Raw genomic sequence first — 25,377 nt, 5'->3', positions numbered from 1 at the left:
TTTTGCACAGTTCTTTACACTGTGTTTTTATCTGACTGTTGATTGTTTATATTGATGTTGATCATCACTTAATGTTTTGCATTTACCATAGCCTGACACCCAATAGCCGATGTATTTTTCGTGCTGGGGTGTCGTTAAACATCTATTCTATTCTATTTTGCTTGGGATGGGGAATTCGGCGTAATAACTGGGATAACCTTTCAAATGATGATACAAACATGATACACTTCCAAGCTAACTTGCGATGAGGACAGACGTCTCGCCATGTACTTTCGAGTTAACACCCCCATTGTCATTGCCGAAAAGGGCCTTGACAATCCTATGGATGGTGTGGCTATCCATCTCTCTAACCAGGACCACTTGTCGGTAGACTCCTCGGTGTTGAGTTAGTACCAACCCCGTCTTGCCAGGTGTAGACTTGATGTGGTGTAGCTCGTAAGCGCTTCCGTCAGGCAGTTGTTTTAGCTCTGGTTCCACTAGTCCGCCCATCAGAGATGCTGGATCCGAGGTGTCCACCTGCACGAACTTCAGGAAGCCGGACCTGATTTTCCCGATCTGAACTTTCCAGACGGCTTCCGAGTCGGAGGGGGACGGTGCTTGTGAAGGTGGAGGCCTTGCCTTGTCAGGCTGGTCGCTCGGCTGAGCGACGGCCTTCGTCTTCGCAACGGCTCCTGCCAGAACCGCCGCCTTCCGAACTGGCAAGACTGGTGACAGTGGCCAGTTACGTGTAGGCGGTGGCATAGAGGGAGATGGTGGTCCGTCTGCGGGCGTCTCGCACATCGGCGCGTTGAGAACATCCCTCGGTGTTGACGGCGGGTCCGGATGAGCTGGTCCTTTCGTCTTGGGCCGAGCCGGGGGCAGCGACGCAGAAGGGACCGCCGCTGGCGGTTGAGCCGCCAGTTTTGTCCACTCCCCACCCCCCCCGAGCCGCCCCTGGCGCATGTTTCTTCTTCCTCCGCCCTCTTCCCTTCCTCTTCTGCGAGTCCGAGTCGCCGTACATCAAAGTCACGGTTACCCGTGACCCGGTGTACGCGACGCGAAACTCCAGCAGCGATCCAAAGCTTGCAATGAAGGCCCCCCCCCCCCCCCCCCCCCCCCGCCGGTGGGGAGGCAATTCGAGAGCACAGGCGACAGCGTCCAGCTTCTTCGAGAGTTAGCTTGGAAGTGGATTAGTATTGGTGGGTTTTAAACATGTTTAGTTTTCGAGTGTGTTTTCGGAAAATCTCCATCCAGCTCAGTAGGTATCCGTGTGTTTCCGTCACGATTAGTATTCATGGGTTTCTAACATATTGATATTCCGACCCGTCCTCCTACAAAATGTTTTGTAAATAATTTCAGTTTGGTTTGACGTAAGAAGAAAAAGTTGGGGTTTTTTTTTGTTGTTTTTTTAACAACAAAGGAACACATTGATTAATTAATTGTCGGCTATTGGATGTCAAACATTTGGTCATCGTGACACGTAGTCATCAGAAGAAACCCGCTACATTTTTCCAAATGCAACAACGGATTTTGTATATGCACTTTTCCACAGACAGAAAAGCACATACCATGGCCTTTTCCTAATTGTGAAGCACTGGTTGGAACGATAAAAAAATCCAATCAACTGAATGGATCCACCGAGGTAAAATAATTAAATAAAATTGTTTTGGAAATGACAACAAATTTTTGAAACTATTTTTGATGCAACTTAGAAAATAATCAGATCAGAAATAAATAACTTGTAGTAAATTAAATAGTATGAACAAAAAAGCATTTCCTGTATTTAACGACGCACTCAACACATTTTATTTACTGTTATATGGCGTCAGACATGTATGTATGTATGTATGTATGTATGTATGTATGTATGTATACAGTCAAACCTGTCCTAGCGGTCACCTGTAATCAGCGGTCACCTGTCTTAAGCGGCAATTTTTTATCGACTCCCTTATGTGACCGCTTAAAGGTTTGACTGTGGCACAAGACACGTATGTTGAAGTATTCCGAATGTAACGATATCTTAATATTTCAGGCTGGCAACAGCAACTTATAGATATAAAGTTTTAAAATGTCGGTCAATAATGTATATGGTTTATAAGTGACATATCCAGCACTCGCTGTGTATCAACAGTCATGATTCAAAATAAAATGAAGAAAATTAAACGGTTTTTTTTTTAATACAGGATTTTTAGTAATTATATATAAAATTGAAATGAAAACATACGTAATGTCATCCCCTGTTATTTGACTACTACAACTTGCCAAAACATCTTGGTCTGGTTTTAACTTTATTGTATTATACGATTATCTTTTAAAGAGTGTTCATTCTGATTGCCATTCTTCTGTGTAGTACAGGACAGGAAATGCTTTATTTAACGACGCACTAAACACATTTTATTTACGGTTATATGGCGTCAGACATGTGGTTAAGGACCACACAGATATTGGCAGAGAAAACCCGCTGTTGCCACTTCATGGGCTACTCTTTTCGATTAGCAGCAAGGGACCTTTTATATGCACCATCCCACAGATAGGGTAGTACATACCACGGCCTTTGATATACCAGTCGTGGTGCACTGGCTGGAACGAGAAATAGCCCGCGGTCCATAGGCATTCGGGTTTTTTTCCCCGACACGATTAGTATTCGTGGCTTTCCTATGCATTTAGTACTCGTGTGTCCTCGGAAACCTCCCATCCAGCGCAGTAGCCATTCGCTTGCTTCCGCCACGATTAGTACTAGCGGGCTTACTGCATGTTTAGTATTCGTGTGTTTTCGGAAGCGATTAGTATCATTAATTGTGTGTCCGATGCTAAACCTCAACGACATGGAAATCGTGTTTTTGTACAGGATAAAGACTCAAGGGGATTTGCTTGACAATGTCATGTCTCCTACCATTAAGTGATGGCTTTTGTCTGCATGTTTCTTTTCAATTTATTTCCTTGCTTATTTCCGAATAATTAAAAAAAAAACCCCAGAACAAACGCTACTCTGAGCACGCACACCTTAGCTATCTGCGGTTGTCTGATTAAAACAGTTAAAGATTTTTTTAACGACACCACTGGAACACATTGATTAATTAATCATCGGCTATTGGATGTCAAACATTTGGTAATTCTGACTCGAAGTCATCAGACGAAACCCGCTACATTTTTCGTAATGCAGCAAGGGATCTTTTATATGCATTTTCCTACCATTCCCAGTCTGGAACTCGTCGCGGTAAGACGTGTTTGTGCACACTGCACGTGCTTTCGCGGCTCGACTTGGCGATCCTTCCTTTTTATCAGCGAAGTGAAGTTTTCTACTGGGATGTATGCGCCCTTGAAACTGATTGAACGCTGGAACGCTTCTCGTTTCGACAGTATGCACCACCAGGTTGGATTCTTTTTTAGCGAGATTCCTTGCCTCCACGTCATTTCTCCGTCTGACTATATTGACTTTCTTTTTTCGTGACTCGTATGACGGCCATTCTGCAGAACGCCACGGTTGTTCGCGTTTATTCTCTACATGTCCGAGCCTGTCCTAGCAGCACTGGAAGATTGACCGCCCCACTCTAAGAAGAAATAGGAAGTATTTTCTAGACTTTGCTTTATAGTGATACCATCTCGTATCCTCCAGAGTCGGGCCCGTCCGCACCACTATACCAACCCATGACGACTGGACTATACCCGTCTGATACTCTCTCTCTTTTTAAGACGGATCCGGCTTCTCAAGATTTGTATTTCAACACAGCACTTCACCTTCAACGTCTTAATGACTGTCAATCTAGGGGTTTTCTTGATGGGATGCAACCCATCTCGTCCCTATAAGCTGTGCACGCAAACGGCCTTAACGAGGCCATCACGTGGACATATAGATCGGACTTTAAACTTTTAGACCTTTGTTCAAAATTTTATGTCGAAATTACTTTCTTTTTTAATATTATTAAATAGTCCGATCCTCTCTTCTTTCTCTTATTTATTTTTGGACTGTCCTTCTAAAATGCTCCAAAATATATAAATATTCGGCCAAGCAATCAATTCTTTTTATTTTTGGCTTGTAACTTTTTATTTAATTTTTTTTTTTCAAATTCTATTAACTTTTTTACTAATTGCTATTTTTAAAATTCTTCCCATTTTCAACTCCCCCCTCTCCCCCCCCCCCCCCCCCCATCCCGAGTCAGACCACCGATCTTATCGGAGGCAGGACTCGGGATGGGCGTGTTCGAAACCCTAGTGGTATATGGGCGCGTTAAACTAGTTATCTATCTATCTTTCTATCTATCTATCTATCTATCTATAGATCTATCTATCTATCTATCGGCTTACTAATCTTCCAAAACTTTTCATAGCTCCCTATTTTCCTTTTTGGCGGACCGTTCAAAATTACGCCTAATTTCCTTCACGAAAACTGCGCACCCTTTCTCTTTGGCTTAATCCTACGGGACATTCCAAATTCCATAGCACCATCCCACCCTCTGCCTTTTACCGACCCCGGTCGGACTGCTGGTGCTCCCTTGAACCTGCCAATGCAGGCGGTCCGCCCTCCATCCCACCCCACCCCTTTCCTGTCCTGGACGGAGGAGCTGGCTGAGGCCGGCACCTGTGTCCAGGACAGGCGTGCGCTACAACAGCTTGCTCTGAATGTGCGCGTTAAACACTCTGACCTGACCTGACCTGACCTGACCTAATGGAAAACAAAAATGTAGCGGGTCTCCTCTAAGACTAAGAGTAAAAAATTACGAAATGTTTGACATTAAATCGCCGGTGATTAATCAATCAATGTGCTCCAGTGGCTCTTTCACTTTGTTTTGGCGGACTGCCATTGTCCCAAGTTGATACTTCCTTTCTGATCCGTCATCAAGAGGACTGCCACCGTGAAGCGTCATTCGACAAATTTAAGGTTGCATAGTATCAACGAAGAGAGTTCCGTGTCATATTTACGGAGTAAAAGCAGGTGTGGGTGTGATTGGTAGTAATATGTGACATTGATTATTTGTGCAAATACTATTATCCATTGACAATATATAAATAGACTTTTATTTGTTATACAGTTGTTATGCAGTATATACCAGAGGTTGAAACTAATGCGGGTACCCCCCAAAAAATGGAACTGCAATTTTCAGGGAAAATGACGGTTGTTATTAAAAGCACGAATTAAATCTCTTAAATGTTGTGTGACACCCCCCCCCCCCCCCACACACACACACCCTCCACCATTTTCTTGCAGGTAGGTGAGATGTGAGGTGTCACACTTTTTATTGCTGTACTTCCTGGGTGTGCTGATACGCTGCTTATATCAGTTTTATTAGTTAACTTTTTTCTAATTGCTATTTTCGAAATTCTGCCCATTTTCAACTCTACCCCCCCCCCCCCCCCCCCCCTCCCGAGTCAGGCCACCGAACTTATCGGAGGTCGGACTCGGGATGGGTGTATTCGAAACCCTAGTGGTATATGGGCACGTTAAATTAGTTATCATCATCATATTAGTAAACGTTAACATTATTGGCAGTAGGAATTGATTTGGTCTATTAGAACCTTAAACTTGCTCCTTACATTCCGGGAATGGCCGAATGATCCTCGAGGTTAATCACACTCGGGCGACTCGTTCCTGTCACGGTGTAATTCTGATGGACGACTTGTTGGTTCTGCTTCTATAATAAACAGGGGAATTGAAGCTGGTAATGGCCATATTTGTTGCTGGCGGGTTTTGACGACTCAGTGGGTAGGTGTAAGACCACTACATCTTCTTCTCTCTCACTAAAGCTAACCCACTGTCTTGGACAGGCAGCCCAAATAGCTAACTGAGGTGTGTGCCCAAGACAACGTGCTTGAACCTTAATTGGATATAAGCACGAAAATAATGTTGAAATAAATATTAATAGAATACAATAGATTAGAATAGATTTTTAACGACACCCTAGCACGAAAAAGGTATAAATAAATGTCTTATAATAAAATAAAATAAAAATACCGGCTTTGATGGTTTAGTGGTTAAGCCATCATACGAAAGACAGGTAGGTACTGGGTTCGCATCCCAATACCAGCTCCCACCCAGAGCGAGCTTAATGGCTCAGTAGGTGTTTGATCCACGATTGAAAAGAAACACGAAAATAAGTATAAAATAAAACGAAAAGGTTACCACGACACCAGTAAATCACATTGATTTATCAACATTCTGTAATTTAACATATAGTATAAAAGAGGAAACCTGCAAATTGTGTCCAGGAGTCGCAAAATATGTTTTATATGCACCACAAAAACATACAGTATAACACATAGCACAGCCTTTGATATACCAGTCGTGGTGCACTGGCTAGATCGAGAAATAGCCCACTGGGTCAGTCGACGGGGATTGATCCTAGACCGACCGCGCAACAAGCGAGCGTTGTACCAGTAGACTAGGACCCGATCGTGAAACGAAAAAGAAAAAGAAAGAACGAAGCAGAAAGAATCAGTATCCACTGATCCTCAACCTTGACATGGTAAAGCCGTACTGGGAATATACGCTAAAGAGAAAGAAAGAAATGTTTTGTTTAACGACGCACTCAACAAATTTTATTTACGGTTATATCGCATCGGACATATGGTTAAGGACCACACAGGTATTGAGAGAGGAAACCCGCTGTCGCAACTTCATGGGATACTCTTTTCGATTAGCAGCAAAGAACGCTTTATATGCGTCATCCCACAAACAGGGTAGTACATACCACGGCCTTTGATATACCAGTCGTGGTGCACTGGCTGGAACGAGAAATAGCCGAATGTGGCCACCGACGGGGATCGATCTCAGACCGACCGAGCATCGAGCGAGCGCTGTACCATTGGGCTACGTCCCGCCCCCTAAAGATAATGATACAATAAAGGATCTACCGACAGGCGTGTGTGCAAAGGGGGGAGGGGAGGGGGACGTGGGGGATATTGAAACCTGCCAACTCCAAGAAATCTCCAAGAGGTAGCGTGACCCGACCCCCCCAAAAAACAAACGGTTCACCTGTCTAGACCCCTCTGCTCAAATTCCTGCAAAAAGGTGCCTGACTAAGGGGGGGGGGGGGGGGCGGGTTATCGATTGACGACCTAAGCACCTTAAGAGACAGTTCGCTCCACTGATATGGGTTGGATTCCGCCACTGCACAGTTAACAAATGCGATCCACAAATGCCATTTACTTTGTACTTTCTACTACTATTTATAAAACATATTTTCCTATACACCTACGCATTTGGAAATCACAAAAAAATGGTTATGTTCATTAAGGTACTTTTATCATCTGTGGCCAAATAGCAGAACACATCTAAATATTGAACGGTTGTTTTCAAATAAGAAATAAAAAGAAGATCTGCACGAGTAAAACCGTGTCAGGAGCAATCGTTGGTTCTTATTGAATCTTCTTATTGAATCCACGAGTCGCTATTCAGAGAGAGAGAGAGAGAGAGAGAGAGAGAGAGAGAGAGAGAGAGAGAGAGAGAGAGAGAGAGAGAGAGAGAGAGAGAGAGAGAGAGAGAGAGAGAGAGACAGATGACAGAGAGAGACAGACAGACAGATACAGAAACAGAACGAGCGAGAGAAAAAAACAGAGATAATATAGAGAGTGACAGAGACACACAGATAGATGGAGAGAGAGAAACAGAGACAGAGAGAGACAGAGAGAGAAGAGGGAGGGGGCGAGAGAGAGAGAGAGAGAGAGAGAGAGAGAGAGAGACAGAGAGACAGAGAGAGAGAGACACACAGATAGATGGAGAGAGAGAGAGAGAGAGAGAGAGAGAGAGAGAGAGAGAGAGAGAGAGAGAGAGAGAGAGAGAGAGAGAGAGACAGACAGACAGACAGACAGACAGAGAGACAGAGATAGAGACAGAGAGACAGAGACAGAGAGAAAGAAGAGGGAGGGGGAGAGAAAGACAGAGAGGGACGAATGAATGAATGTTTCACGACACCCCATCACGAAAAATACATCGGCTATTGGGTGTCAAACTATGGTAAATGCAAAACATGATGAATGATGAACCACATCAATATAAAAATTCAATAGTCAAATCAAACACATTGTAAAGAACTGTGCACAGTTACACTACAAAGACAATCAGTCGTATGTAGCCATAAAAACATTCCCACAAATTGATCCTGAATACATCATAAATCGTTGATCTACGAAAAAGTACTTACTCGATATATAAAAAAGTATTTCCATTATGGTTATGAGAGATTCGGCCACGGACCGGTACATTTATGTTATGCAAAATTATAGTATCATCCGTATACAAAAACTCCCAGACTATTTACAATCTATACTGTTCTAAAACCTTTCTTCTACAATTTTTATCCCCCTGATACATATGTAATAGTACTGCTCCGAGACAAATTCTGATGACGAAATTTGCATTTTACAAATTACTCAATGTCTGACTGTTAAAGGGATATTCCCGAGTTTGCTGCATTGTAAGATGTTTCCGACTAATAAAATATTTCTACGATTAAACTTACATATTAAAGGGACATTCCTGAGTTTGCTGCAATTTTTAAGATGTTATTGACTAACAGAGACTTTTTAACGATTGTAATTACATATCAAATATATTTTTCTGGTCGTTCTAATATTTGTACTAGGTTAAATTTCATTTTATTTCCTAAAAAAAATTGTTTTCGTACGTACGAAATTATTTGAAGACAAACTCCAGTTTGGGCTTCTTACAAATATTAACACGACCAGAAACACACTGAATATACAGACACTGATATTCTAAACAAGAAAATATATTTAACATGTAAGTTTAATCGTAGAAATATTTTATTAGTCGGAAACATCTTACAATGCAGCAAACTTAGGAATGTCCCTTTAAGTATATGTTCTTGTTTAGAATATCAGTGTCTGTATATTCAATGTGTTTCTGGTCGTCTTAATATGTGCAAAAAGCCCTAACTAGAATTTGTCTTCAAATAATTTCGTACGTACGAAAAAAATATTTTAGGAAATAAAATGAAATTTAACCTAGCACAAATATTAAAACAATCAAAAACACGTTTAATACACAAACACTAATATTTTATGTAATTACAATCGTTAGAAAGTCTTAACATCTTAAAAATTGCAGCAGACACAGGAATGTTCCTTTAAACTTCGCTGGAGATTGTTTAATGGTGAATTTGCATATAGCCCACTGATGATGTAAGGTTTTGACCGTACAACAGGGGAAAACAAATCCAACAAAAAAGATTTGTAGTCATGAAATGTTCTGTTTTCTGAACAACTGTATCCTCTAGGTAATGATCCCGTGGGCTTGAAACAGGCAACGTAAGTCATGTTTGAGAAATGTATAAAGTCGTGACTTATGATGTTTTGAAGGGACGTCGACGATATGATAGGAGTGGGAAAATAACATAGCAAAAATCCACGCAATAAAACAATTAAATGTTTTTTGTTTGTCAAAACGATGTCTGAAACGATCAATGTTGTGATCTTTCATTATATATTAGAAAATGTCTGAGACATTTTTTTCAGATCCTTTGAGACATTTCAAATGAGCGCCTGTCATAACAATGATACATGAATATAATTTGGTAAGCCAAGCTAAGATTCCATATTATGTTCGCTTCAGAAAAAAATCCCCATTCAGCGTATGTTTTGTTTTGTTTAACGACACCACTAGAGCACATTGATTAATTAATCATCGGTTACTGGATGTAAAAAATGTGATACATTACGTTTTGTTTTCGAGGTGGTGAAAGTTTCGTGTAAAAAAGGTTTGTTAAAGTTTGTTTTGTTTTACGACACTGGAACACAGGGACTTATTAATCATTGGTTAGTGGATATCAAAAATGTGATAATTCTGACACTTATTCATTACGGGAAACCAGTAAAATGTTTCCTAATGCAGCAAGTGATATTGTATATGCACTTTTCGACAGACAGAAAAGCACATACCACGGCATTTCATCAGTCGTGGTGCAGTGGTTGGAACGAGAAAAACCCCAATCAGTTGTATGAATCCACTGAGGTGGTTCGATCCTGCGATGAAAGCACCTCAACTGTCTGAGCTAAATCCTACGGCGTATGCTTACAGGTTCCAATGTACCAAAACAATTCCTAGTGCCGATAATATTAACTTTACAAACAGCGTATCAACACACCCTGGTAGAACACTAAAGAAAAGTGTGGCACATCGCATTTAATATACATGCTAGAAAATGGGGAGGGTGTGTGTATTTAAAAAAAGTTTGTTTTGTTTAACGACACCGCTAGAGGACATTAATTTATTAATTATCAGCTATTGGATGTCAAACATTTGATAATTTTGACATATAGTCTTAGAGAGGTAACCCGTTACATGTTTCCATTAGTAGCAAGGAATCTTATATATGCATCTTCCCGCAGACAGGATAGCACATACCACGGCATTTGATATACCAGTCGTGGTGCACTGGCTGGGACGAGAAATAGCCCAATGAGCCCACCGACCATTTAAGGGATTAGATGAATGTTTTTATTAGTAAGTTTCATTTTTTTCTAAACATCGCAGTTCCATTTTGGATTTTTGAGCGTATCTGACTCTAGTTTCAACGTCTTATATATACTGCATAACAACTAAACAACAATTAAAAGTGGATTTATTATTCACCATGCAGAATAGTATATATAGTGAGGGACACAGCTGGTGTTACTCCAAAAATACAACTATTTCACAGTCCACTTCCAACGTTGACACAGAACGTTCTTCTTTGGTACAATGCAACTTATATTATATGTATGGGAAACCAAGCGTATTTCACATGACACGTTTGCTTATCCATCAGGAACCGCTACACGGTGTGGTTAAAAGCCGCTAAGTAAGCATGAACATGAAAAAAAAAAAAAAAAAACCCCACACATATATGCAGACTAGATTCCAAAAGATGAAGACTCGTATGAAAACATGGATTCCTGTAGACATTCGTTTGAAGGGTGACACGTTAAATATGTTTATTTACCTCCACCCACTGCAAAACACACACACTCACACACACACACACACACACACACACACACACACACACACACACGCACGCACACGCACACACACACACACACCGAAAGCAAAACCACAAAAAACACAAACAAGCAAACAAAAACGGGGGGGGGGGGGCTGTAATTAAAATAATAATAATAATAATAGTTTGTGCTATCCTGCCTGTGGGAAGCGCAAATAAAAGATCCCTGGCTGCCTGTCGTAAAAGAGTAGCATATGTGGCGAGAGCGGGTTTCCTCTAAAAAAAACAGTGTCAGAATGACCATATGTTTGACGTCCAATAGCCGATGATAAGATAAAAATATCAATGTGCTCTAGTGGCGTCGTTAAATAAAAAACTACTCTTTTTTTTTACATTTGTGAACGAGAACCTACAAATATTATATAAAGGAAGGAACTGTTTTATTTAACGACGCACTCAACACATTTTATTTACAGTTATATGGCGTCGGACATATAGTTAAGGACCACACAGATATTCAAAGAGGAAACCCGCTGTCGCAACTTCATGGGCTACTCTTTTTCGATTAGCAGCAAGGGATCTTGTATATGCATCGTCCCACAGACAAGATAACATACACCACGGCCTTTGATATACATGTCGTGGTGCACTGGCTGGAGTGAGAAATAGCTCAATGGGCCCACCGACGGGGATCGCTTCCAGACCGACCGCGCATCAAGCGGACACTTTACCATTGGGCTACGTCTCGCTTCAAATATTATACAAGTCTAATCTGTGTTTACAAGTAAGTACGTAACTATAGTAGCGTTGATGAATATCATACAGGTATTGCCATGCTTCTATATCGGTAAACAAATAAGACATTAACAATGACAGATATGCGAAAATTAAGGATAATGTGTGACGTCAATAATATTTATGAAGCTGTGACATCCTTTGACACCAACTAGCAGGTCGTGATGTATTATTTCTGTGCTGGAGTGTCGTTAAACATCCATCCATCCATCCATTCATTGTACAGCCTATATCTGTCCAAACAATTAATCGTCTTTGCCCGAAATAGAGATGTTCATTATATGCAGATGCTGGTGGTGACGTCTAGAGGCAACGTTGATGTTCCCGGGAGAGGAGCTTCGTCACGATCAATCTATGGTACTCGTTAACTGTACACAGTTTCTAATATCATTGAAGAGTTCACGGAATGGACAAACACTCTTTGCATACTAACTGGCATATTAAGGATGGTGGTGGTTGTGGTGGTGGTGGAAGGTGGGGGGCAGCGTGTTACTTAGTGATGATGGAGAGAGCGAGGTGTATCTTAGTGGTGGGTAGAGGGGCATGGTGTTTCTTAGTGGCGGGGAGAGGGGCGAGGTGCATCTTTGTGATGGGGAGAAGGGCAGTGTGTTTCTTAGTGATGTTGGAGAAAGCCAGGTGTATCTTAGTAGTGGGTAGAGGGGCGAGATGTATCTTAGTGATGTTGGAGAAAGCCAGGTGTATCTTAGTGGCGGGGAGAGGGGCGAGGTGTATTTTAGTGGCGGGGAGAGGGGCGAGATGTATCTTAGTGGTTGGGAGAGGGGCGAGGTGTATCTTAGTGGTTGGGAGAGGTGCGAGGTGTATCTTAGTGGTTGGGAGAGGGGCGAGGTATATCTTAGTGGCGGCTAGAGGGGCGGTGGTATCTTAGTGGTGGCTAAAGGGGCGGGGTGTATCTTATTTTTGTAGGGAGCAGGCTGGGTTTTTTCCGATTTAAACGAAAATGTCCGAATCTGGAAAATAACATTTATTCATATTAGCACTACTGCAAAACAGTTAAATAGGGTTGCAAACGCAGTGGTGGATAGAGGGGAGGGTGTATCTAAGCGATAGCGGGTAGAGGAATGGGGTGTACGTTAGTGGTGGGGAGAGGGGTGGCAAGCAACATTTCAGCAGGCCCGTAGGGACATCTGAAGAGGGAGGTGGAGGGGGGGGGGGACAGTTGGGGCGGGGCTCAATCGTCAGCGGGGATAACAACAGTCTCCAGTGGGAAGAAAAAGTTAGTTTTCTTTAACGACACCACTAGAGCACATTGATTTATTAATCATCGGCCATTGGATGTGAAACATTTGATAATTTTGAAATATAGTCTTAGAGAGGAAACCCGCTACATTTGTTTTCCGTTAGTAGCAAGGGATCTTTTTATATGCACCATCCCACAGACAGGATAGCACATACCACTGTCAGTGGTGCACTGGCTGGAACGACAAACCGACCGCGTATCAAGCGGGCCCTTTACCACTGGACTACGTCCCGCCTGGACATAAGGTTACGGTCCACAGAGATAACATGGTCATTTTAACGCAGTCACAGTGAGGAAACCCGCTACATTTTTGCATTAGTGACAAGGGATCTTTTATATGTTCCATCCCACAGACAGGATAGCACATACCACGGCCTTTGATATACCAGTCGTGGTTCCCAGCCTAGAGCAAGAAATAGCCCAATGTGCCCACCGACGGGGATCGATCCCAGACCGACCGCGCATCAGGCATGCGCTTTACCACTGGGCTACCTCCCGTCCCACTGATTATAAGAGAGCTAGACGGACATTTGGAAGGTTATACGCTCTAAATAAATAAATGTCCTCTAGTGGTGTCGTTAAACAAAAGAAACCTCTTTTCTTTCTCATAACTGTTCAAATGTCCGTCTTGCTCTCTTGCAATCAGAATATTCAGGCTGTCCGCATTCCTACGAAAACGAGAGCCCGTACGCCTATGAGAAATGCTCTATTTTTTTATAATTTTTTTTTAAATGTATTATCCAGTCGAAGACTCCGGAACAAATTACAGAGGCAAACCAGTGTTTATGTTTGTCAATACGCCGTTACTCGACGTCATTTACAACCCGATCGAAATGTCGTAACCGTTAGGTTCTCCAGACTCTCAAAATTAAGACACGATTTATGACTGCCGGAACGAAATCGTTCAGGGTCCATTGACGACAGATCATAGCCTTCGTGTTCTATTTATTGCAAGTAAACAACGTTTCTTATTTTAAAATCCAACTTGGTTATTTCGCCCAGACCATTTGCGTCATAAATGAGGTGAAATATGAGACATCGGTTACTAGACTATATGAAGTAATGCTACACTAACATATATGCATTAACAGAAGCGAGGCGAATTGGTAATATTTTGTGAAATATGATGAAATAGGGTTCTTAGGAAGAAAGAAAGAACGAAAAAAAACCTGTTTAAACTCCAGCAAAAACGTATTATTAGTATGAGGGAAGACGCCATCTCCCTAAACAAAGAAACAATGACACAATTAAACTTTACCCCCTCCCACCCCAACCCCCCACTCCAAAACAACAAACAAACAACAAAAAACAACAACCCGATAACAACAACAAATCAAATCAACAAACAAAAAATCAACAAACAACAACACTCCTAAAACCCCCAAGAAAAACAACAACAACAAACAAGAAAGAAAAAAAAAACACCCCCAAAAATAAACAAAACAAACAATGCAAAAACAAAACAAAACTACCATTAAACGAAAATATACAAGCAAAACATAAAACAGGTTTTTTTTAAATCCCCACAAAGAGAAAGGAAAAAATAAATAAATAAAAAGAAGAATAGGTCCTAACAGTTAATTACCTTGATGCAATCTCGACACCATTTATAAAAATAAAACGAAGAACTAAGTAGGTCACCACCAACCCGAAATTACGACCTATTATTCACAAAACAACGGACGGTTATAGAAGCACAACACGTCACGGGAATCGAACCCAGCACCTACCAGCCGTAAAGTCAATGACTTTAGGGATGTGTCATGGAGACACCAGGCAGAAACAGACGAAAACATGCAGTGTTCTCAGTTCCATAGTGTCATGTTATTTAGCTGGAGAGACACCCAATAGCCTATGTATATTTTGTGCTAGGGTGTCGTTAAACATTCATTCATTCATTCATTGTTAAAAAAACACACAAAAAATCCGGAAAAAACCAACAACAACAACAAAAAACAAAACAAAAACCCACAAAAAAAAAAAAAAAAAAAAAAAAAAAAAAACAAAACAAACAAAAAACAAACAAAAAAGCAACATAACTGCCATATTCACCAACCCCTTACTTCAGTTTTGGAAAGACCCTGATTTTTAAATGACATTTCAATGTTTTAAATCGGAAATAACACAGTCAATGATTGGCTATTTCTGGATTTTGAAACATAATGTTATATGTGCTATTTTCGTTTGCATCCTAATTCAAATATACTAATAAGTGGCTATTTCCTATTTTGAAATATAAAGTTATATTTGCTATTTTCGCTTGCATCCTAATTTCAATATCCCAATCCTTGTCTATTTCTAATTTTGAAACATAATGATATATTTTCTATTTTCGCTTGCATCCTAATTCCAATACTCCAATGATTTCCGATTTTAAAACGTAATGTTATATGTGCTATTTTCGCTTGCATCCAAATTCCAGTATCCCAATGATTGGCTATTTCCGATTTTAAAACACTGTGTTATATGTCCTATTTTCAATAATATCCTAATTCCGGCAATTCCCCCCCCCCCCCCCCCCCCCCCCCCCCCTCAAATGTTTCATTACTGATAGTGTTACCTGATTCTTTGAGCATATATACCTAAGACGTTCTCTCTGGCCCTATTAACAAGGAACATGGCAAATCTGCCAACGATATTTCGATTTTTTTTAGACCATCACTTTGTAAGAAAATCTCCGTGTATATTTAATCAACTTAATGAATGTTTACGCAGTCTGCTGGCCAGGAATAAATGGCGGCGCAACAAGGGAGTAGAAATTATAATGCTGCAGGGTTATCTTCAGTTCAGGTGATTTAATCTATACCTGTGACGTCACACCATTGTTCATAACGGTAGATTATATTTCAATAATCTACCGTTAGGAACAATGCTCAAAAATTTGAACCCTCTACTGACAGAACTTGTACACATTGTAAACAAGTACCACGCTTCAGCCAACGATGCCACATATCAACACCATTGAATGAATTTGTAATCCAAGTATCATTCATGTGATACTAGAGATAAAAAAGTATTCTGACGGAATACAACGAAGATTGTCGAATACTAAATCGGAATGATAGATTATACGTTTAACGTGTATTACGCTTAATGCCAGACGTAAAAATGAACACTAAGTTTAGTTAATTTACATACCTCTAACTCATTTGGATAAGGTTACAACAGAGTGAAAGAACAGTCTGTGACGTTAAAACAGGATATATCCTTAAAAATAGACTATAACTCGAAATCAGTAAAACGCTACTTCTCAGACGCACGTGCCTTTTTAAAAATACGAAAACAAACTTTTTTGGTACTACTTTTCTACGAAAATGAATAATCTAAAGAGTAAAAAATAAGTAATGTTTGATTTCAGTGATCATAGACGAATCTAATAGTGAAAAATATGCCATAGTGTTTAAAAATTAGGATCTGTCCCTGCCGTTTTGGACATACTCCTTTCCACTATAAGTTGTTTCTTTCATTGAATACAAAAATATATATAATGTTGAAAATCTAATGAATAATGAATACAATTGGAAAATGCACTCGAAAGCGTGGATTCAAGATCAAATAATGAATTCGACCCTACGGGGCACTAGAGTTATGTTTCACGAATGTGCACTTCCTCGTACATTCTCCACTACTTTAAGTAACCAGAATTATCAACAAAGTCTCGTCTCACGATGGAGTAGCAGTTAAGCCACCAACTTTAAGTCTGATAAATACTAGGTTAAAACTCCGGTACCGGTTCCCTCCTAAGGGTGGGGCATAGCCGAGTGGTAAAACGCTCGTCTGATGCGCGGTCGGTTTGAGATCGATCCCAGCCGGTGGGCCTATTGGGTTTTTACTCGTCCCAGCCAGTGCACCACGAGTGGTATATCAAAGGACGTGGTATGTGTTATTCTGTATTTGGGATGAAGCATAAAACGATCCCTTGCTACTAATAGAAAAACGTAGCGGGTTTCGTCTGTAAGACTAAAATGTCAGAATTACCAAATGTTTGAAATCCAATAGCCGATGATTAATAAATCAATGTGCTCTAGTGGTGTCGACAACCAAAACAAACTTTACTTTAAAAAGACGATACAGATAGATGTAATGCGTTTCCAGGACAGCGTGCTTGAACATTAATTGGATATAAGCACACAAATAAATTGAAATGAATTAATTACTAACACGATATCGATGACATTGGCGTAGTGGTTAAGCCCTCTGCCTTAAGAATGGTAGGTACAGGGTTCGTATTCCGGTACCGGCTCCAACCCAAACCGAGTTTTAACGACTCAGTGGGTAGGTGTAAGACCACTACACCGACTTCTCTCTCACTAACCGCTAACTCACTGTCCTGGCCAGGCAGCGCAGATAGCTGAGGTGTGTGTGTGTGTGCCCAAGACAGCGTGCTAGAACCTTAATTAGATATAAGCATGAAATTAGGTTGGAATGAATGAATGTTAATCAATTCCATTTAATTTCATTTTCGATAATTTTCGTGCTTATATCCACACCTATTTGCTACCTATTATACGAAAAATATATAAAATCTGCACAGGACTTCGAGTTCGTGTTTGTTTTCCTGCATGCATCTAAACAAAAACGGACCGGCCTCAGTGACATCGTGGTTAGGCCATCGGTCAACAGGCTGGTAGGTACTGGGTTCGAATCCCAGTCGAGGCATGGGATTTTTAATCCAGATACCGACTCCAAGCCCTGAGTGAGTGCTCCGCAAGGCTCAATGGGTAGGTGTAAACCACTTGCACCGACCAGTGATCCATAACTGGTTCCACAAAGGCCATGGTTTGTGCTATCCTGCCTGTGGGAAGCGCAAATAAAGGATCCCTTGCTGCTAATCGGAAGAGTAGCCCATAAAGTGGCGACAGCGGGTTAACTCTCAAAATCTGTGTGGTCCTTAACCGTATGCCTGACGCCATATAACCGTAAATAAAATGTGTTGAGTGCGTCGTTAAATAAAACATTTCTTTCTTTTTTTTCTAAACAAAAACGGATACTGAACAGGTATTAAATATAAAATTAGCTAACTATTATACATTCACACGCCTTTCAGCTATTATAGGTATTGATCAATATATGTTTTCATACATACATGAAAAAAAAACCCCAGCTACTAAATGGATATTAAATATAAAGGTATTACATTTTATAGCTTTCTCTGTTATATTTTTGGATAATGAAGCAAAATACAAAATCTTCAGGAATTTGCGATTGTTTTTGTTCATACGTCAAGAAAGCGATCCTGAATAGATATTAAAGATATAATTACCCACATTCTTAAGGTCTATTCTTCTGTAGATGACAATGACTACGATTCGCTTTGCTGAATGCCGCCCACTTCATCACCACAACAGAGATTAAATTTAGATGGTCAACCGGCCTCGGTAGCGTCGTACCATAAGGCTGGTAGGTACAGGGTTCGCAGTCCAGTACGGGCTCCCACCCAGAGCGAATGTTAACGACTCAATGGGTAGGTGTAAGAACACTACACCCTCTTCTCTCTCACTAACCACTAACAACTGACCCACTGTCCCGCACAGACAGCCCAGATTGCCGAGGTGTGTGCACAGGACAGCGTGTTTGAAGCTTAATTGGATATAAACACGAAAATAAGTTGAAATGAAATGAAATCCATGGGGTCGGACATAAGGCTAGTGGGTGCTGTGTTCGCAGCCCATTACCAGCTCCCACCCAGAGAGTATTTTAACGACTCAATGGGTAGGTGTAAGACCACTACACCTCTCTATCTAACCACAAACAACGAACCCACTGTTCTGGATAGACATCCCAGATAGCTGAGGTGTGTGTCCAATGCAACGTCTTGAACCTTAATCGGATATAAACACGAAAATAAGTTGACGTCAAATCAATCAATCAGATGGTCTGACATTTTTTAAAGAAAGGTAAATTTAAAGGAACATTCCTGAGTTTGCTGCAATTTTAAAGAAATTATCGAATGACAGAGACTTTTTAACGATTAAAAAATATTTTTCTGCATAAAATATTAGGAGCTGTATATTAAACGTGTTTCTGATCGTTCTAATATTTGTATTAGGTTAGATTTCATTTTATTTTCTCAAATAAGTATTTTTCATACGTACGAAATTATTTGAAGACAAAATCCAGTTTGGGCGTTTTACAAATATTAAGACGACCAGAAACACTTTGAATATACAGACACTGATATTCTAAACAAGAAAATATATTTAATATATTATCACAATGGGTCTCTATTGAGACGATTTCGAGCATCCATCGCACAATCAGTTTAGTTATATTATTAGCACGACTTTCAATCAGTTGGTCGTCATCAGTTTGTCGGCGTGATCAGAACACAACTTCATTACACTCCGGCCGTTCCACAACGGCATTAGAGGGACATACATAATAAATAGAATAAACATGACAAGATGGTTTACAGGAGGATGAACTAATAACATCTAATAATATATAATACATGTATCGGTGTAAACATCTGCATGTGTTATTATCTAGAAGATATCATTGTCCGAGCTTATGGTTAGCAGTACCCCAAATCCGAACAACAAAACTATAATAATACATGATCAGGTCGTATCATTACACAATGCCTCGGTGGTGTAGCGGACATAAGGCTGGTAGGTACAGGGTTCGCACCCCGGTACCGGCTCCAACCCAGAGCGAGTTTAACGACTCAATGCGTAGGTGTAAGGCCACTACACCGACTTCTGTCTCACTAATCATTAACTATCTGTCCTGGACTATAATAATAATAATTTATTCGCCGTAAACATACAGTTCATTGGCACACACACACACACACACACACATTATTCATAAAATAAATATATATTACATAATAAATAAGTTAACCATAATCCACCGTAAAATTATATATTCATCACAAAATAATATATTACAGTCCAGTGGTAAAGCGTTCACTTGATGCGCGGTCGGTTTGGGATCGATCCCCTTCGGTGGGCCCATTGGGCTATTTCTCGCTCCAGCCAATGCACCACGGCTGTCATAGGAAATGCCGTGGTATGTGGTATCCTGTCTGTGGGATGGTGCATATAAAAGATCCCATGCTGCTAATAAAAAAGAGTAGCCCATGAAGTGGCGACAGCGGGTTTCTCTCTCGATATCTGTTTGATCCTTAGCCATATATCCGAGATGGTGTTGTTATTTGGTGTCTCGTCCATAAGAGGACCGCCACTTCAGATGAGATCCTTTACTGTAAACTTCATTCATTGTGAACCGCCATAAAGAGGACTGCCTCTCTCTCTCTCTCTCTCTCTCTCTCTCTCTCTCTCTCTCTCTCTCTCTCTCTCTCTCTCTCTCTCTCTCTCTCTATATATATATATATATATATATATATATATGGAGTGGCACATTTATATATGTACGTGTTTGAGTGTGTGTGTGTGTGTGTGTGTGTGTGTGTGTGTGTGTGTGTGTTTGTGTGTGAGTGTCTTTAGTTTGTTTACGCACGTGATGTGTTTATATTTAATATCTCCTTTATTATTACCCACGTAATTAATTATCATGCATGTATATATGGTTTATTTCGTTTATTGTAGACATTTGTTAATGTTTCATGCATGAATGTGTTTTTAGGTAGTGCTGAAGCGTCCCCCAACATTACCACTATACCGACTTCTCTCTCACTAACCACTAACAAAATGACCACTAACCCACTGTCCTGTACAGACAGTCCTAATAGCTGAGGTGTGTGTCCAGGGCATGGTGCTTGAACCTTAATTAGATATAAGCACGAAAATAACTGTAAAAAAAAACAAAAAAACAATAAAGAAACTGTTCTGTGTGTGCAGCCATTGTCAGATGTAACGTCTAACAGAGCCTCATCGGCTCAGAAATAAAGAGGAATGAAGGAGATGTTTTATTTAACGACGCACTCAACACATTTTATTTACGGTTATATGGCGTCAGACATATGGTTAAGGACCACACAGATATTGAGAGAGGAAACCCTCTGTCGCCAATTCATGGGCTACTCTTTTCGATTAGCAGCAAGGGATCTTTTATATGCACCATCCAACAGACAGGATAGTACATACCACGGCCTGTGTTACACCAGTTGTGGAGCACTGGCTGGAGCGAGACATAGCCCAATAGGTCCACCGACGGGGATCGATCCTAGACCGACCGCGCATCAAGCGAACGCTTTACCACTGGGCTACCTCCCGCCCCTTCTCAGAAATAAATAACTTGTAGTAGTAAATTCAATAGTATAAAAAAGGCGTTCCGTATGGGAAAGACTGTAGTGAAAAAGCACGGCTCCCTTATATAGGGTGCATACTACCAAATCAAATCACATAGAAAGAAAGAAAGACATTGTTTATTTAAAGACGCACTCAACACATTTTATTTACGGTTATATGGCGTCAGACATATGGTTAAGGACCACACCGATTTTGAGAGGAAACCTGCTGTCGCCACATAGGCTACTCTTTTACGACAGGCAGCAAGGGATCTTTTATTTGCGCTTCCCACAGGCAGGATAGCACAAAACATGGCCTTTGTTGAACCAGTTATGGATCACTGGTCAGTGCAAGTGGTTTACACCTACCTATTGAGCCTTGCGGAGCACTCACTCAGGGTTGGAGTCGGTATCTGAATTAAAAAACCCATGCCTCGACTGGGATCCGAACCCAGTACCTACCAGCCTGTAGACCGATGGCTAACCACGACGCCACCGAGGCCGGTTAAATCACATAGATGACAATAATAACATATGTGGCTAAACCTCCTACCTGCAGCGTACCAATCGGACGACCTCCCCCCCCTCCCACCCCCCGCTGAAGCAAATGGTCCGCTTTCAGAACTAAAACATACAGGTTTATATCAACATATAATCGTGCACACTGCTCTTAATCCTAACTATGAATGACCTAAAATGCATGTACACAACAAACAGTTAAATATTAGATAAAGCTAAAAAAAAAAATATTAGGAACTATCTGCACGACAAGGGTACACTGTATCCTTAAAACAGCGGGTTGCACCCTACTCTTATAGCAGCTATATCTGCTTTTGTATGTGGGTTTTGAAACAGTATTAGTTGTTTCGAAAAACAAAGTGTTCTGGGCCGATTTCGCGTAAATGTCCTCGTTAGTGTGTAAATGGGTGAATGGTGGGACAATCATTGTAATTGGCAATTACCCAAGACCGACTGTCGCCATGTTCGAGCGGTACAAGGATAGAGAAGCAGTGAGACGAGCAGCACCAAAAGCCCTAGTCGGAACCAGATTCGATGTTAATGAACAGTATCCAAAAGAGGTTGAAGATAAGAGGAAGCGGCTGTATCCTGTGATGAGAGAGGCAAGGAAACAGAACAAGAAGGCTGTGTTGGTGGTTGAAAAACTGTATATAAATAATGAACTGTATGTCGCACCAGATGCAGTTACAACCAGAAACACGCCCGGGGGATTTAGAGACAGTAGAAAATAGGCCAGGTAGGGAGAACAAAACCGAGATGAACAATCAAACATTAGCGTTTGCTCTCTTGATGGGTGTGGTCTTAAATCAAAGCTTATAAATCCTGACTTTGAGCACTTTCTTAATGATTATGATATAATAGGCTTTTATGAAACTAAGCTTGATGACTTTGATTCGGTTTAAATCGCAGGATACAACATTATTGTTAAAAATAGAACAGGTAATAGTACAAAACGTTCAGGCGGTATCTTAGTAGCCATCAAGGATTATATTTTTAAGTATGTTACTGAAGTTAAATGTATGTACGAAAATGGAATATGGATTCAAGTTAGTAAAGATTTAACTGGAAGTGGAAGTAATCTTTTACTTTCATTGTATATATTCCTCCTGAAAACACTAGATATTCTAATGAGGAACGTTTTGACTTCATTGAAGCTGATATTCTGCAATTAAGCAAAGATGTTGATGAAATCATACTATGTGGAGATTTTAACGCACGGACTAGAATATTGCCAGACTTCGTAAACGTCTTACGTGTTATGTAGTTTGATGAATATGTACAAAAGTATATGCTAGATGTTGAAATACTAAAAAGTTCGGATAAAAATTTGGAAAGAATGTCACAGGATGTTGGAAGACCCACTAATTATGGCTATAAACTACTTCGTTTATGTAAAAATAACAACTTATATATAGTGAATGGTAGATCTGGTTTAGACCAGGGCGTTGGAAAGATAGTAGCACAGTCGATTACACTACATGTACATCTAATATTTTTGTGAATTTGCTTGATTTTGAGGTGAAGGATTTTGACAGTTTATATTCCGATGTCCATTCAGCTATTGTATTCAAATATATTTGTAGTAATACTCGAGCGAATAAGTGTATACAACATGACAATCCGATCGACACCAGCAGCGCGGAAGTAATTCATCCCAAAAAGTGGAGAAAAGAGTTAAAGGAAGAGTTTGTGGTTAATATTGACTCGTCGGATATAGACAATATAAATGCTGAATTTGATGATATACAAAATACTAGAACTTCTAACCAACACAGTATTGACAGTATCGTTAAAAGTATTAATTTTATATTTCTGAACAGTGCGAAACAGACATTTGGTGTTACAAAAACAGGGAAGCGAAGACAGGAAAAGTATATACAGAGGCCATGGTTTGGAGCGGAGTGTAAACATAAAAGAAACGAATATCACCTTGCACGCAAGCGTTACAATGTGGTGAATAATGACACAAACAAAACGATCCTACAAGAAACTAGCAAACAATATAAACAAACTCTTAACAAACACTATAATAGCCATAGACAAGATATGATAAATACATTAAGACACTCTAGCTTGAATAACCCTAAGACGTTCTGGAAGATTCTTAATGATGACGTGCATAATCCATTTGATTTTAGCAATGTTATATCCGTTGCCACATTCTTTGATTATTTTAAGAACTTAAACGAATCAAAACACGATACTATAACCGATTCAAGCCAACATATCGAAACGGATGCTAATATGTATGGACTGGATGATCCAATCACACCAGATGAAATACTAGAATGTGTCAGTAATTTAAAAGGCAACAAGGCTGCTGCTTGTGATGATATACTAAATGAATATTTGTCCTCTACAATCGACACTTTTTTACCAGTTTATGTTAAATTATTCAACTTAGTTTTTGATAGTGGGGTTATACCAGAAGTGTGGATTGCAGGAATCATCAAGCCCATTTATAAGAACAAAGGTGACAAGAAAGATCCCGGCAACTATAGAGGCTTTACATTACTTAGCTGTCTTGGAAAGCTATTTATGGCAGTTTTAAACAAAAGACTAACTGTGACGGAACATGCTCTTAATTTTGTTTTCGCCTGTGGCGATATTAATTGTGTTAGAGGGCCGTGTGAAGTTTCATTGCACTTAGCCCAGGTGGGCAACTTGTTACGTAATACTTCTGCGCGACGGTCCTCGAGCTGTACTTTCTAATACACACCCAGCCAGATGCGGAGGCCATGTGGCGAGTAGTTACGTAATACCTCCGCGAGTGCGGTTTTTACAACCGTGATTTGGCGACGATGGCGACAGCCAGTCTGACGATCAGAGAAAAACATACCGACTCTGGGAGAGGTGGAAAATCAGATGATAGGTGAGGTACCGCGTTGTACCCCCAGGCGATATTCGCTGTCTCTGAGAGTTTTGAATAAATAGCTAGGGTTTAGAGATATCGAGGAGAACCATAGGAAGGTATCCCGGGGGAACGTTGTCCGTCCGGACTTTGGTAAATATATTATTTCTGCTCTGTTGTATAACCTTGATGTGATTGATGTGACTTTAAATATTTTAATACTGTATTATACCAATATTCTTTAGACAGTGTCTTCGGTCATCTGACGAAGTAAATCGTAGGCTTTTTGTTCTAACATTATACGAGTATTTGGTAATATAAAGCTTAGCCAGTCATCCTAGAAGACCTAGGTAAACTGTAGGTTATTGTCTTTTATTGTGATAGGTACCAGTATTAATTCTGTGTTACAAGGTTATTGAATGAGTAGTTAGGGTTAATTAAAATTAACCAGTTAGGAATAGTGTTGTAATTCCTTTATTAATTAAGTTCCCCTGTAAGCGTTTTCTCCATTATCGAACGTGTGTGTGTTAGCGTTTTCTCATTATCACACGTGTGGGTGTTGTGTCACGGTGTAAGTGATTAGCATATTGTTTAAACTAGACCCTATTAGATTAACTAATTAAGTGATCAGTTTCTGGGTTGGGGGGTTATTTATTGTTGCTATTAATTAACTACTGCGCAGTACATTTGTCAGCGTAGGTTAATACAGATTCAAAGTGTATTGTGTTTTTTGTTGTGTTTTTCTAGTGAACTACACGTGCTATAATAATATATACTTATATAAGATCGTATCCTCTGATCATACCTAGACGAGCCACAGCGGGGTATAACTGCTCGATACAGA

This window comes from Gigantopelta aegis, chromosome 12 (genome assembly GCF_016097555.1).
Source record: "Gigantopelta aegis isolate Gae_Host chromosome 12, Gae_host_genome, whole genome shotgun sequence".
Classification (NCBI taxonomy): Eukaryota; Metazoa; Mollusca; class Gastropoda; order Neomphalida; family Peltospiridae; genus Gigantopelta; species Gigantopelta aegis.
This window is presented reverse-complemented; position numbering follows the sequence as displayed.